This window comes from Spea bombifrons, chromosome 7, assembly GCF_027358695.1.
Source record: "Spea bombifrons isolate aSpeBom1 chromosome 7, aSpeBom1.2.pri, whole genome shotgun sequence".
Taxonomy (NCBI): domain Eukaryota; kingdom Metazoa; phylum Chordata; class Amphibia; order Anura; family Pelobatidae; genus Spea; species Spea bombifrons.
Window position 1 is genome coordinate 21,434,946 of NC_071093.1, and position 13,335 is coordinate 21,448,280.

The 13,335-nt window shown below is 37.8% G+C and overlaps 1 protein-coding gene across 2 annotated transcripts in view; it reads right to left on the reverse strand.

Moving 5' to 3' along the window:
• Positions 1 to 13,335, reverse strand: part of ABAT (4-aminobutyrate aminotransferase) — a 335,639-nt gene that overhangs the window by 193,851 nt on the left and 128,453 nt on the right. The window lies entirely within an intron of this gene.

The following is a 13,335-nucleotide window of genomic DNA, read 5'->3' on the forward strand; positions in this document are numbered from 1 at the left end:
ATGGAGAACTTTAGTTATGAAGAAAGTCTAGAAAAAACAACTAGTTTACACTTGAAAAGAGATGTTTAAGAGGGGATCTGATAACTTGGTGCAAATGCATACAAGGTCAGTACAAACAGCTCTCTAGTGATCTATTTACCAAGAGGTCTCTACAGAAGAAAAAAGGTTATCAGTTGACACTTGAGGAAAAAAGATTTCAGCATAGGAAAGGGTTCTTTACAGTAAAAACAATAAGAATATGGAATTCTCTGCCTAAGGATATTGTATTATCTAACTCCGTATTTTTAAGGTCAGGATGCTTTTCTGGTTAAGCATAACAAAGGGCTTCAACTGTTAAAAGGTGTCAGACACCACTAGGTGTCTGTGTTCAGTTCAGAGAAGGACCCCAATGTGCAGGACGACCAAAGGAATAGGGACGCAAAAACAGGTGTAGTTCAGACTCACTTTACTAGGTACAGTCCAGGGTCTGGATCAAGCACAGGTACAGGTGACGGTACAGGCGCAGGCACAGGTGCAGGTGACGGTACAGGCACAGGCACAGGTGCAGGTAATGATACAGGTGCAGGTATAGGCACAGGCAACGGTACAGGTGCAGGCACAGGCACGGTAGCAATACAGGTGCAGGTACAGGTGTGGGTAACGATACTGGTTCAGGCACAGGTTCAGGCACAGGTATAGGCGCAGGCACAGGTGCAGTAGCAATGCAGGCACAGGTATGGGTAACGATACCGGTTCAGGCACAGGTATAGGCGCAGGTACAAGTGCAGTAGCAATGCAGGTGCAGGCACAGGTATGGGTAACGATACCGGTTCAGGCACAGGTTCAGGCACAGGTTCAGGCACCAAATAGGGCAAGGAGCACAGCACTTGGGACGCTATGTAACATACAGAGCGTCTCAGAATATCTGAGCACTGCTGAGAGGGAGCTTGGGGCTTTTATAGGGATCACAGGTGTGATGTATGACGTCACACCTGTAGATCCAGCCCTAGTACCGCCTTCTACATGAACTCTAGAGGGAGACGGCGCTGGAAGCGCCGCCCCTCTAGCAATAGCCTCCTCGGTATCACCTCCCACCCTCTCCTGCACACAGACGGCAGAAGGAGGAGGTGCCGCTCTCTTGGCACCCGACGCCGCTCCGTCGCCATCTTCCCCAGCTCCCCACGTGGATGTGGGGAGCGAAGAAGCAGCCGACCGAGACGACGCCGGCACCAGGGATCCGGGAGAAAGCCGGCGCCGACCCTGCGTGCCGGTACGTGCGTGACAAAAGGACAGTCATATTAGCAAGTTGATCCAGGGAGTAAACTGCCACTATGGAATCAAGAAGGATTTTTTTCCCTGTTGTGGCATATTTGGTAAGGTTTTTTGCTTTCTTTTGGATCAACTTTAGAAGTAGGTGTGAAAGTGTGAAATGGTTGAACGTATGCAATGTCATCCTTTCTTTTAGAGGTCTCTGGGTACATCGGACATAAATCTTGGAGCACAGGCAAAAAAGCACATATACAACAAAAGAAGTGGTACAGTCGATAAATTGGTTTCTATAAACTCGCTTACCCATATATGATTCATATTTTTAGACGATAACATAATTGTACTGTGCACAATTACCACATTTATAATTGCCTTTAGGGGGTTTAGGCAGCCATGATTCTGGTAAGGGAGGTGGCTGTAAGTCACTGTGTACCAAATGTTTACTTAAATTTGTCTCTTAAATGTTAAACTAGGGCTATAAGAAATATGTTTTAAGATATACAAATGATTTCTTAATCCACCTGGCAATCGTGAATAAGCTGTAGTATATCTACAAATGGCATGGTCAAACCTATTTGGCATAGAGCAGGGGTGTCCACGTGTGGCCCGAGGGCCAAATGCGGCCCGCCGGACTTCAAGGTGCAGCACGGAACGTGCAAGCCGGCCACCTAATAAAATTCAAGCGGCAGGCGTGCACACGCATGAGCACCAGGTGGGCCGTTCCATGGGCCGGCAGACCAGCGTTTACGCGGTGCAGCCGCAAGGTGAGAAGACCGCCGCGTGCGCACGTCGACTGCTTTTATTTTATTAGGCGGCCATGCTGCTCAGTCGGGCTATTCGTCCCGCCCCTTTCAAAATGTGACACTCAAGGGGGCAGGCTCACAGAAGAGTTCCTCCTGACAGGGAGAGGATCGTCACGTCGGAGCAGAGCAGGGGAAAAAAAGGAAAGCGAAAATATAAGTATTTAAAAACAAAACAGGGGTTTGAGGAAAGTGAACATATATTTAAGGGAGGGGGGAAATTCCCTTGGGACATCATTAAAACTTAAATACAAAAGGTTTTGAAATTACAAAATCAATATAAACAAGGGTGTATGTGGCTGGGGGTAATACACTTGGCAGTGGGGGCATCAATAGACAAGAGGGTGGTTGGGCATCACACAAATACTAAAGGGGGACTGGCTGGGGGCATCACATTAACCCTATAAAAAGGATGGGGTATCAATACACAACGGAGGAGGGTTGGCTGGGGGCAACACATAAATCAATACACATAGGTGTGGTGGCATAAATGCACAAAGGGGGGCAATACACAAGGTTGTGGGGCTGAACACACATTAATCAATACTAAAGGGGGGCCTGGCTGGGGCATTAATACACAAGGAGCATTGTCAAGGTCTACATTCTTTTATGCTTCATAGTGGCTTAGCCTGTCATGATGTGTGTGTGTTTGGGTGCCAGTGTGGCAGAGCCTGTCCTAGTGTGTGTGATTGGGGGTCGGTGTGGCAGAGCCTGTCCTGGTGTGTGTGATTGGGGGTCGGTGTGGCAGAGCCTGTCCTGGTGTGTATTTGGTTGTCTGTTTCCTGACACTTTACTCACTGTAGGATTAAATAGGACTATTTAATTTTAATTTACCGTATTTGCCCGATTATAAGACGAGGTTTTTTCCAGAGCAAATGCTCTGAAAAATACCCCTCGTCTTATAATCGGGGTCATCTTATAATCAGACCTCAAATAGGTCTGACTATGAGACTAAGATCCAGATCCCCCGCAGCGATGCAGGGGACCTGAATCTTCCTCCTGTGTTATGCTCCCCCCCCCCCAATTTACTGGTCCTTCTGAGTCCCCGGTGCTTAGTCCGGGTAGCGTGTAGAGCTCTACGCGAATCGCGTAGAGCTCTACATACTGCCCGGACTAAGCACCAGGACTCAGATGCAGGGGACCTGGATCCTCCTGTGTTATGCCCCCGCCCAACTTACCGGTGCTTGAGTCCCCGGTGCTTAGTCCGGGCAGCGTGTAGAGCTCTATGCGATTCGCGTAGACAACTTCCGCTCAAGCACTGATGTTATCTTTATCCAGTATACATGGATGCCGAGGAGTTAAGATTCTGTCTATTTTATTTATTTCCATAAAATGGCCACCTAAATCCTCAGCACCACGCCCATGATGCTTTTAATCCAGCCCTGATCAACTCAGTGTGTGTCAGGCATCTTAAATCCATCTTGTACCCACAGTGTGCTCTAGCCTTGTGCAGTTTTATTTGGCTAAACTTGTCTTAAATGGTTTGTAGACTGACTGTTTTATTCTTTAAGTAACTTAGTATTGATAGAATGACATATAAAAGCTTATTAAAAAAACTGTTTTTCCACTGCTTTTTCATTATTGCCAAATTAACCCTGTATTAATATGCATTACAAAGCTGAAAGGGTATATTTTTTCTCTCAGTGAAAAATTAGTGCGGCCCAAACACACATACATTTTTGATGAAGTGGCCCACTGCAGAAAAAACTTGGACACCCCTGTCATTGAGGGTATATTTCACACAAATAATTTACACATTCATAAATGCATTCTCACAAATGTATTAATTATCTCACTCATTCACACAATTCATCCAAACAATTAATTCTCTTACTCATTCTCACTCTATTTGAATATTCTTGTTACCCCTCTTGTATCTTCCCCCTCTTCTCCCCTTCTCACTTTCTACCCCCTATCCCCCCTTTGTATTTCACTTACCTTGCAGAAGCCATGTGGTGGGAGCGGAAGTCCTCTGTTTCGCTGCTCTGCAGCGGTGTGCGCTGTTTCACTGCTGAGGGCGGCATATGACATCATACTCCAGCGCTCAGCATAAAAAGCCAGCACCGCAATCGAGCTAGAGGCCTCGCTGAGGAGAGTGAGGGGCACCAAACGCTTTCTCTTCTCCACGCCAATCAGTGCTCCCTCAGCCCCCCCCCCAAAAAAAACTATACCCCTGCTGATGAGATCGATTCTGAGACAATGCCCCAGATTGAGGCTGCCCAGGACCTGGGACGTAAAGTCCCATTGCGGGACTGTCCCAGGCAATCCAGAACATGTAGTCACCCTAAACCTCACACATCTATGAAGGCGTTACATGAGAAATTTTTGGTACATAGCAATATGCCCTACTATAAAATTATTATTAAGTCACAAGCCCATTCTGTGGGATATTATTCCCACTTGATAGATAATCGTAATCAAAACTTCCCTTATGAATGGAGACCTAATTTCTTAATCTACCTGGGTATTAAAATACCCATATTTCTGGTTGCTCTTCATACTTCAAACATTGGAAAGGAGAGTATCAAGGAAAATCTGGAGAGATGTTGGACATATGAGATATCATGGCTGGGGTGTATCTAGAGTCCTGTTTAAATGTCTGCAGGTGGCATTTAAAAGTTTGGGGATACCTATAAACATAGAAAGTGATAGCAGATAATAACCATTTGGCCCATCTAGGCTGCCTAACCTAATGTGTGGAATTATAATATAGCAGCTATACACCAATCAGCCATAACATTATGACCACTTACAGGTGAAATGAATAACACTGATAATCTTGTTATCGTGACACCTGTATATGGGTGGGATATACTAGGCAGTAAGTGAACATTTCGTCCTCAAAGTTGATGAGTTAGAAGCAGGAAAAATACACAAGCGTAAGGATCAAAGCGACTGAGAAGGGCCAAATTGTGATGGCTACAGGACTGGGTCAGAGCATTTCTAAAACTGCAGCTCTTGTGGAGTGTTTCTTGTCTGCAGTCTTTAGTACCTATAAAAAGTGGTCCAAGGAAGGAAAAGTAGTGACCCAATGAGCAGCCAAGGCTCAAATTGCTGAAAAACAAATGCTGGTTCTGATAGAAAGGTGTCAGAACATTGGAGTTTGTTGCATATGAGGGGGTGTAAGACCAGTCAGGGTGCCCAGGCTGACTCCTGTCTACTGCCGAAAGCACCTACAGAGACCATGGAGCAATGGGATAAGGTGGCCTGGTCTGATGAACCATGTTTTCTTTTATATGATATGGCTGCCTAGGTGTGTGTGTGTCGCTTACCTGGAGAACACACGGCACTAGGATGCACTGTGGGAAGAAGGCAAGCAAGTGGAGGCAGTGGAATGCTTTGGGCTATGTCCTGGTGGGAAACCTTGGATCATGTTGATGTTACTTTGACATGTATCACCTACCTAAGCGTTGTTGCAGACCACGTACATCCATTCATGGACACAGTATTCCGTGATGGCACTGGCCACTTTCAGCAGGATAATGCGCCCTGCCACAAAGTAAAAATGGTTTGAGGAACACAACGACGACGACTTCAAGGTGTTGACTTGGCCTTCAGATTCCCCAGAGCTCAATCATTCGAGCATCTGTGGGATAAGTTGGACAAAGAAGTCTGATCCATGGAGGCCCCACCTCACAACTTACAGGACAGGAAGGATCTGCTGCTAACGTCTTGGTGCCAGATAACACCGCCCACCTTCAGAGGTCTAGCGAACTCCATGCCTTGATGGATCAGCCCTACACAATATTAGGCAAGTGATCATAATGTTATGGCTGACTGGTGTTTAAGCACAAGCCATTATGTCACATGCCCCCAGGGACTGCTTGGTGTGACAAGATCAGGAAAATCTTATATACCCATAAACAATCCCACAGCTGTTAAACGTACCTAGACACCCTCTCTTGCCATCCTTCTTACCTACCATGTGTAACACCTTGGAGATATGTGATATGTGTAGGAAAAACATACTGAAGTTTCCTTTATTATCCTATGCTACATGCTTATCAACATTATCTTTTCCTGCACTATATTCAGTGTTTGCTGCAAATTTCTACCGACTATATTTTTGGGATTAGCATATCACTGAAGTTTGTTTACACACCCCATACACTGTGAAGAGCATCTCAGCCTGTTACTTATTGTTGATGTCCCCTTTGATTGCACAAAAGGGTTTTTGGAAGGATGGGACAATGGGTAGAATGGCAACGATCTTTTAAGAACCTTACATAGCTTGCATTGAATAACACTCTGAATAGGGAGAAGTCTCTATATTAATATGATGTGGAGGCACAGTTCATTCATTTAGTTTTCTTTTGTGTTAAGTTTCTGTTCTCTTACTTAAAAAAAATTTTGTTTCTGTATTTTGCCTAGCGTTTTTATGACCAGTAACATTTGTAGAAGCATAATTCAGTTAGGGCATGTTAGGTTTACGTACATCTTTGGTGTTCAAAAATATTGTATCAGTTTGAAAGTTTTCTATATGATTGTCTAATATAACATTATTATGTACTGAAGTACTTTTTTTGCTTATTTTTCATTTATGTTCACATATTATTATTGGTTGATTAGTCATGAAAGTCTTTCTTTTTCTATGTTGGATTGCTGTGTAATTGCTCTCACCAACAGCATCAAAGAAAGGGTTAACGTAAAATTTTAATTTATCTTGAGTTATTGTTTCCGGAATATTCCTAATTCTCAGATTATTTCTCCTCATTCGGTCTTCAAGATCACTTATTTTGTCTTCCATTTTAATTGTTTTTTCTTCCAGCCCTCTTATAGCCTGTTTTATTTCAGTTAAATCTTCTATGTTTGATTCTATGGCCTTTAATTTATCAGTTAGTTGTTCCAGTTTGTTATTCAGCTCCTCAGTACTTTTATTAATCTCTAGTTTTAAGACGCTCGCTTAAGAGTCTAGGCAGTTCTTTAAATATAATTGGGATAGCGTTAAAGGCTCCATTAAACTTTCAGAAGAGTCATCCATAGATTGGGAGGTTTCCATATTTTTACTAGATGATTTGTTTTTTAATTGATGTGGGGAAAAAAAAGCCAAGGTTGAGGCAGAGGATCTTTTATCTGTTTTATCCATTTTAGGTTCTTTTCTTTCTTTATCTTTTTTTTGTTGTATGCTCTGTGAGTTTTTTGGAGGCATTTTGTTCCCTTTTTCCTTTCCTTTCCCTTTGTCTTCCCTTATTTCTCCTTTTCTTATTCTCCCTTTATCTTTATTTGTGATCACGCAGACTGTGGAATACGAGTAGAATAGGGCTTTATAACCACTATCTCAATTTTCTTTCCTCATTTGCAGAATAAAGCCATACAGTATTTTACTTGGAAGAGTTCTTCAAATCTATGATTAAAGACATCCAGCAACATAACACTCAAATGGAAAGCTATCATCGCTTAAACAAACCTAAAAGTGCTCCTGAAGCAGCACCCAGAGATGTCATTATTTATTTTCAATCTTTCCTTTTTAAGGAACTCATTCTCCAAGCAAACAGAAAAAGGAACATAGAAGATAACACGTATAAAAACATCATGTTTTTTCCGGACTTATCATTCCACACGCACGCATGGAGAAGATCCTTTTTGGAAGAACTAAAAATTTTACGTGACCATAAAATTGCTTATACTTGGGACTTCCCTAAAAAACTCAAAATAATTTGGGAAGGCCATCCAACTGTATTTAATCAAGCTGCTGAACTGAAAAATTGGTTAGAATTGAAAAAAATATTATGAAGCCGCCGTTACAAGATATATATTTTTCATCCTAAATTAATGACGTCGCTTCTGGCTATCTAGTAGCTAGATGGCCTCTTTTCGGTATACTGTTTTGCACTGACCATGCTATGGTCATATTTATAATATTATTTAATTTAAGGTTTAATTTTTTTTGTATAACTTATACTATACTTAAAAGTGGTAAGATATATTCCTACATATCTACACCGGCATAAGGCACTGTATACACTAATGCACTACTATAAATTTATTGATTAATTTAAATGTAATTACTTTTTTTTTGTATAATTTATACTTAAAAGTGGCAAGATATATTCTTGCATATCTTTTTCATCACAAGGCACTTTATATATTATTGTACTATTATAAATGTATTGATTAATGTAATCACTTTTTTTTTGTATAACCTATACTTAAAAAGTGGCAAGATATATTCTTGCATATCTTTTTCACCATAAGGCACTTTATATATTAATGTATTATTATAAATTCACTGACAGGAGGAAAGGAAAAGAAAAAGAGAAAATGGGAAAAAAAAGGAAAATATAGATATAGTAAATACTATGAAAATTTAAGACACACTTTCACTATAAATTTACTGACCAATTTAAATATAATCACTTTCTGGTGATATTAAATATTTAATAGTTATGTGCATATCACTTAAGATATTACTAAATACTGTTGGTGTACTGTTCCTAATTCATACAAAAGGCACTAGTAGGAGTTTTTAATTATAACATAAAAGAAGATAAGATGTAGTTTATTTATTTATTTATTTATTTTGCAAATAATGGTGAGAAAACAATACGCTAACACTTTAATGAAGACTTATGACATTATTATCTTAGATCTACTGGTCAACTTAAAATATTTTCACTATTGACAATAACCCTAAAATATCTAGTGGCTAAATATAGTTTTATTTTGGGCACTATTAAAGGAGGAAGGGGAAGAGGGAAGGAAAAAAGAAAAAAAGAGGAAAATTGGCTGAGTCACTGATATGTAAGATTTACTATTATGTAATATTTGATTATCGTACAATAACAAAGAAAGAAGGAAAGGGACAGAGGGGAAAAAAACCAAAAAAATAATTTCTTGATTCTTATTGTGTAACAACAAAATTGAAGATAAGGCCTTCCTATCTCTTCCCCCCCCCCCCCGTTTATTCCTCTATTGAGCAAGTAATCCCACATCTGAACAGCCTACACCTTTTTCCATCTATTGCCACAACCCAAAAAAATTCCCCAGCCATGAGTTCTATATATAGATCTCAGGACCGAAGTTACTGACTTTTGTTTGGTAAATTGTCGTAGAGTCATGACTCATATGGAAAGAGTCATGTCCAATGTGTCAGAGAGAACCACTAAGTTTATACTCAAGGTTCTAGTTTTTAAATGTTATGTTTTTATGTTTTCTATCATATGGTTGGTGTTAGTAGAGTGCAGGAAGGCTGTGGATAAGAGAGATCAAGAAAAATTCCCTTTATACATGTTATAGAAGATGATTAAAGGTGTATCAGTCAACGTTCAGGGTTTGAATACACCATTTAAAAGGAACAGAATATATGCTTTTTAAAAAAAAAAAGAAAAAATAGATATTGCCTTCCTTCAGGAAACTCATTGGTTAGATAACGATAATAGAAACTGGGGAAGTAGACCCTTTACAAGATTTGTCCATGCCTCTATGACGAAAAAAAAAGGGGAGTAGCAATTATTTTCTCTGATGCATTAAATATAGATATCCAATATCAAGAGAAGGACAAGGAAGGTAGATATATTATTCTAATAGTAAATATAAATGAAACAATATTCACATTTGTAAATTTATATCTTCCTAATAAGGCTCCTTCTAATTTATTCTCTAAAATAATGAAACAAATAGATAAAATCAAAAAAGGCAATCTTTTGATAGCAGGGGATTTCAACTGTGTCCAGGATGTAGACCTGGACAAAAAATTAATGAGATCAAACATAACAGATAAAAGATTAAAAAAAGAAGCAAGGACACTGAGTAATGAAATTAGGAAAAATAACTTGTATGATCTGTGGAGATTATTGCATCCAGACGTTAGGGAATACACACATTTCTCTAAAGTACACTGTTCCTATTCCAGAATAGATTTAATTCTAGGTGATATCTCTACACAAAATTAATAGAAAAAACGTATATTAAAGAGAATGTATGGTCTGATCACAGCCAAATATTTTTTGAGTTCAATGGTAAAAATATACATACAGCAAAAACAACTTGGCGGCTAGAAGACTCTCTGCTATATAGTGAGGCTAATAAAGAACACATTCTGGATACAACCAGAATTTTTTTCAAGAAAACCAAACAGAAGGTATATCTGCACAAACTATCAGGTGTGCATATAAGGCTGTCATCAGAGGACATTTCATTAAATTAAAAAAAAAATCACCAAAATATAATAAAGTCCTAGCAGACCTCTATATAAATCTATACAAACTAAAGAGGGATAACAAAGAAAATCCTACAAAAAGTCAGAAGAAATTAAAACCGTACAGGAAAATATAAATCAAATAGAGATGGATAAAGTAATTAAAAATATGGATAAATTAAAAATCAAACTATATTATAGATAAATAATAGAACAGATAAACTTATGTCCAATAGATTGAAAAAGGCTAGAATGAAAAATAAAATAACAAAGATCATAGACTATGGTAAGACATATTTAACCCCAGAGGATATAGCGGAAAGATTTAAGACATTTTATTATAATTTGTATAATTTACCAACACTAACTTCAGAAAATGATATTATTTCATATTTATATAATACAGACATTCCCCAAATAACAGTTACACAAAGGGAATTATTAAATAAACCTATAACTGAGAGTGAGGTAATTGAAGTAATTAATCGGTTGGTGAAATATAAAACCCCAGGGCCTGACTGTTTTGGAATTTTTTTTTTTATAAAACATTTAAGTTAGAACTAGCTACCCATTTAACAAGGACATTTAATCAAATGGCCTTAGAAGGGAAGTGCCCTGAGGAGATGTTATCTGCTAACATATTACCAATTTTAAAACAAGATAAAATACCTACGGAAATTGCTAATTACCGGCCTATCTCATTGATTAACGTAGATATTAAATTATATTCCGCAATTTTGGCTGATAGACTTCAGAAAGTTTTGCCAACAATAATTCACCGAGACCAGGTTGGCTTTATTCTACATTGAGATATTGAAAACAACACTAGACGACTCATAGACACAATAGATGGAGCTAATAAAAAAAACCTGCCCCTTATTACCCTGTCTCTTGATGCCGAAAAGGCGTTTGACAGGGTAAATTGGAGTTATATGGAACAAGTGATAAAAACCTTTGGGATCACAGGCTGGATATTTAAAGCTATAAAAATGTTATACACTAATCCATCGTCGAGGATAGTGGGTTCAGATATTTGCTCAGAACGTTTTCATCTAAAAAATGGTACAAGACAGGCCTCCTGTCTCCATTATTGTACATCTTATCAGTTGAACCCTTGGCTATCAATATAAGAAATAATATAGAAATTAAAGGTTTCCCCACCAAATATCAACAATCTAAAATTTCTCTATATGCGGATGACATTATATTAACTTTAACAGACCCATTTACATCTATAAAAAATCTAATGTTCGAAATAATAGAATACAGTAAAGTCTCCAATTATAAATTAAACCCCAATACATCTATGATACAATACAGAAATATAGATATAGTAACAAAAAATTTAGTTAAAAAAGAATATCAATTTAACGACTCCGAAAAGGAAATAACCTATTTAGGTATAAAGATTCCAAAAAATATAGATAGAATTATGGAAATTAATGTGTTAAAATTAATAAAATGTACTAATAAAACCTTAAAAGAGTGGAGCCAAGTAGGTTTATCTTGGTGGGGAAGGATAAATGCTTTAAAATCATATCTTTTACCTAAATGGACATACCTATTTAGACTAATCCCATTGGCAGTCACAAGTAGTTGGCTAGATATGGCCCAATCAAGTTTCAATAACTTTATTTGGAAGGGGAAAATCCCCAGGATTAGCATGAACATAATGGGGAAAAAAAATTCACAAGCAGGTACAGGAGCTCCAATTCTTAAATCATATTATCAAATTTATGTTCTTCTTCATATCCTCAGGACTCAGATAGAAGATGCTAACCAAGAAATTTGGTACAAAATAGAAGAAGAATCATGCACCAAAGGAGATCTAAACTATATCATCTGGGGGACTCAAAAAAGAAGTAAACAAAAAAAAATACCTATAGTCAACGACAACATGATTCTAAAACAATTAATCCCTATATGGGCAAAATTAAAAATGAAATTAGGTTTATGGAATAAAATAATTGGACATGCTGATGTTAAAATTCTAGAACAATGTATGGAGGACCTAGCTATTCTGGAATGGAAGAACAGAGGGATTAAACATATTAGAGATCTGATACTTAACAACACTGTTAAACCCTTTGAGCAGTTAAAATCCGAATTCAATTTATCAAATGACAATATATTTAAATATCTTAGAATAAAACATTTCTTAAAAGCCCATTGCATTCTAGATAAAGAACTAGTAAATATAAAAGTGATCCAGATGCTGGAACAAAGAAAAATCAAAAAGTGTGCATCAAGACTTCTTGATGCCCTCCAAGTAGAAAATAATTTGAAAAACAAACACCAGACTATAAACAAATGGGAAAATCTATTAAAAATCCAGATTAATCCAGAGGAATGGAACAAGGCTTTTAGAAATGTATCCAGAGCTGTAAGAGATTTGTCTTTAATTGAAACACATTTTAAGTTGAGTAATATCTGGTATTTAACACCTAAAAGATTATCTTACATATACCCGCAACACTCTAACATATGTTGGAGATGCAGATCAGAAGAAGGCAACTATTTGCACATGTGGTGGAATTGTAAAAGAATTAGAAACTTCTGGGATATAGTCCTTGATTTCTTGGAGCATACCATGAATATTGTAATTAAAAGAGAACCAACAGAAGTGTTTTTACACCAAAGTTGGCCATCTCTTACTCTAACTCAAAAAACTTTTACAATTCATTGTTTTTTAGTAGCAAAAAAAATAATTGCTAAATATTGGAAACAAGACGTAGATTTCTCCCTAGATTTATTAGTAGCACAGATAAAACACCATATAACAATGGAAGAAAGGGCTAGTTGGATCCTAGACTCAACATTGAAAACAAAGAAAATGTGGAAAGACATACTTACTATTGTTACAAATATCTCTGAGATATCCCTGAACGAATAAGTTAGATACAACTCTTGATCTCTCAAAAACCCCACTAGCCTACCCTGCAATCGTTCAAGACATAATGATTGTGATATATACATCAAACAACAACCGTTGACATGTTACGTGTTAAATGTATTTTATGTAACTTTTTCTTTTTTTTTTTCTTTTTTTTTTTTGTTTTGTCAAATTGTTTCTTGTATATTTATTCTTGTTTTGTTAAAGAAAAAAAAAAGGGGGGATATACCCCTTGGAATAAAAAAGAATAAAAAAAA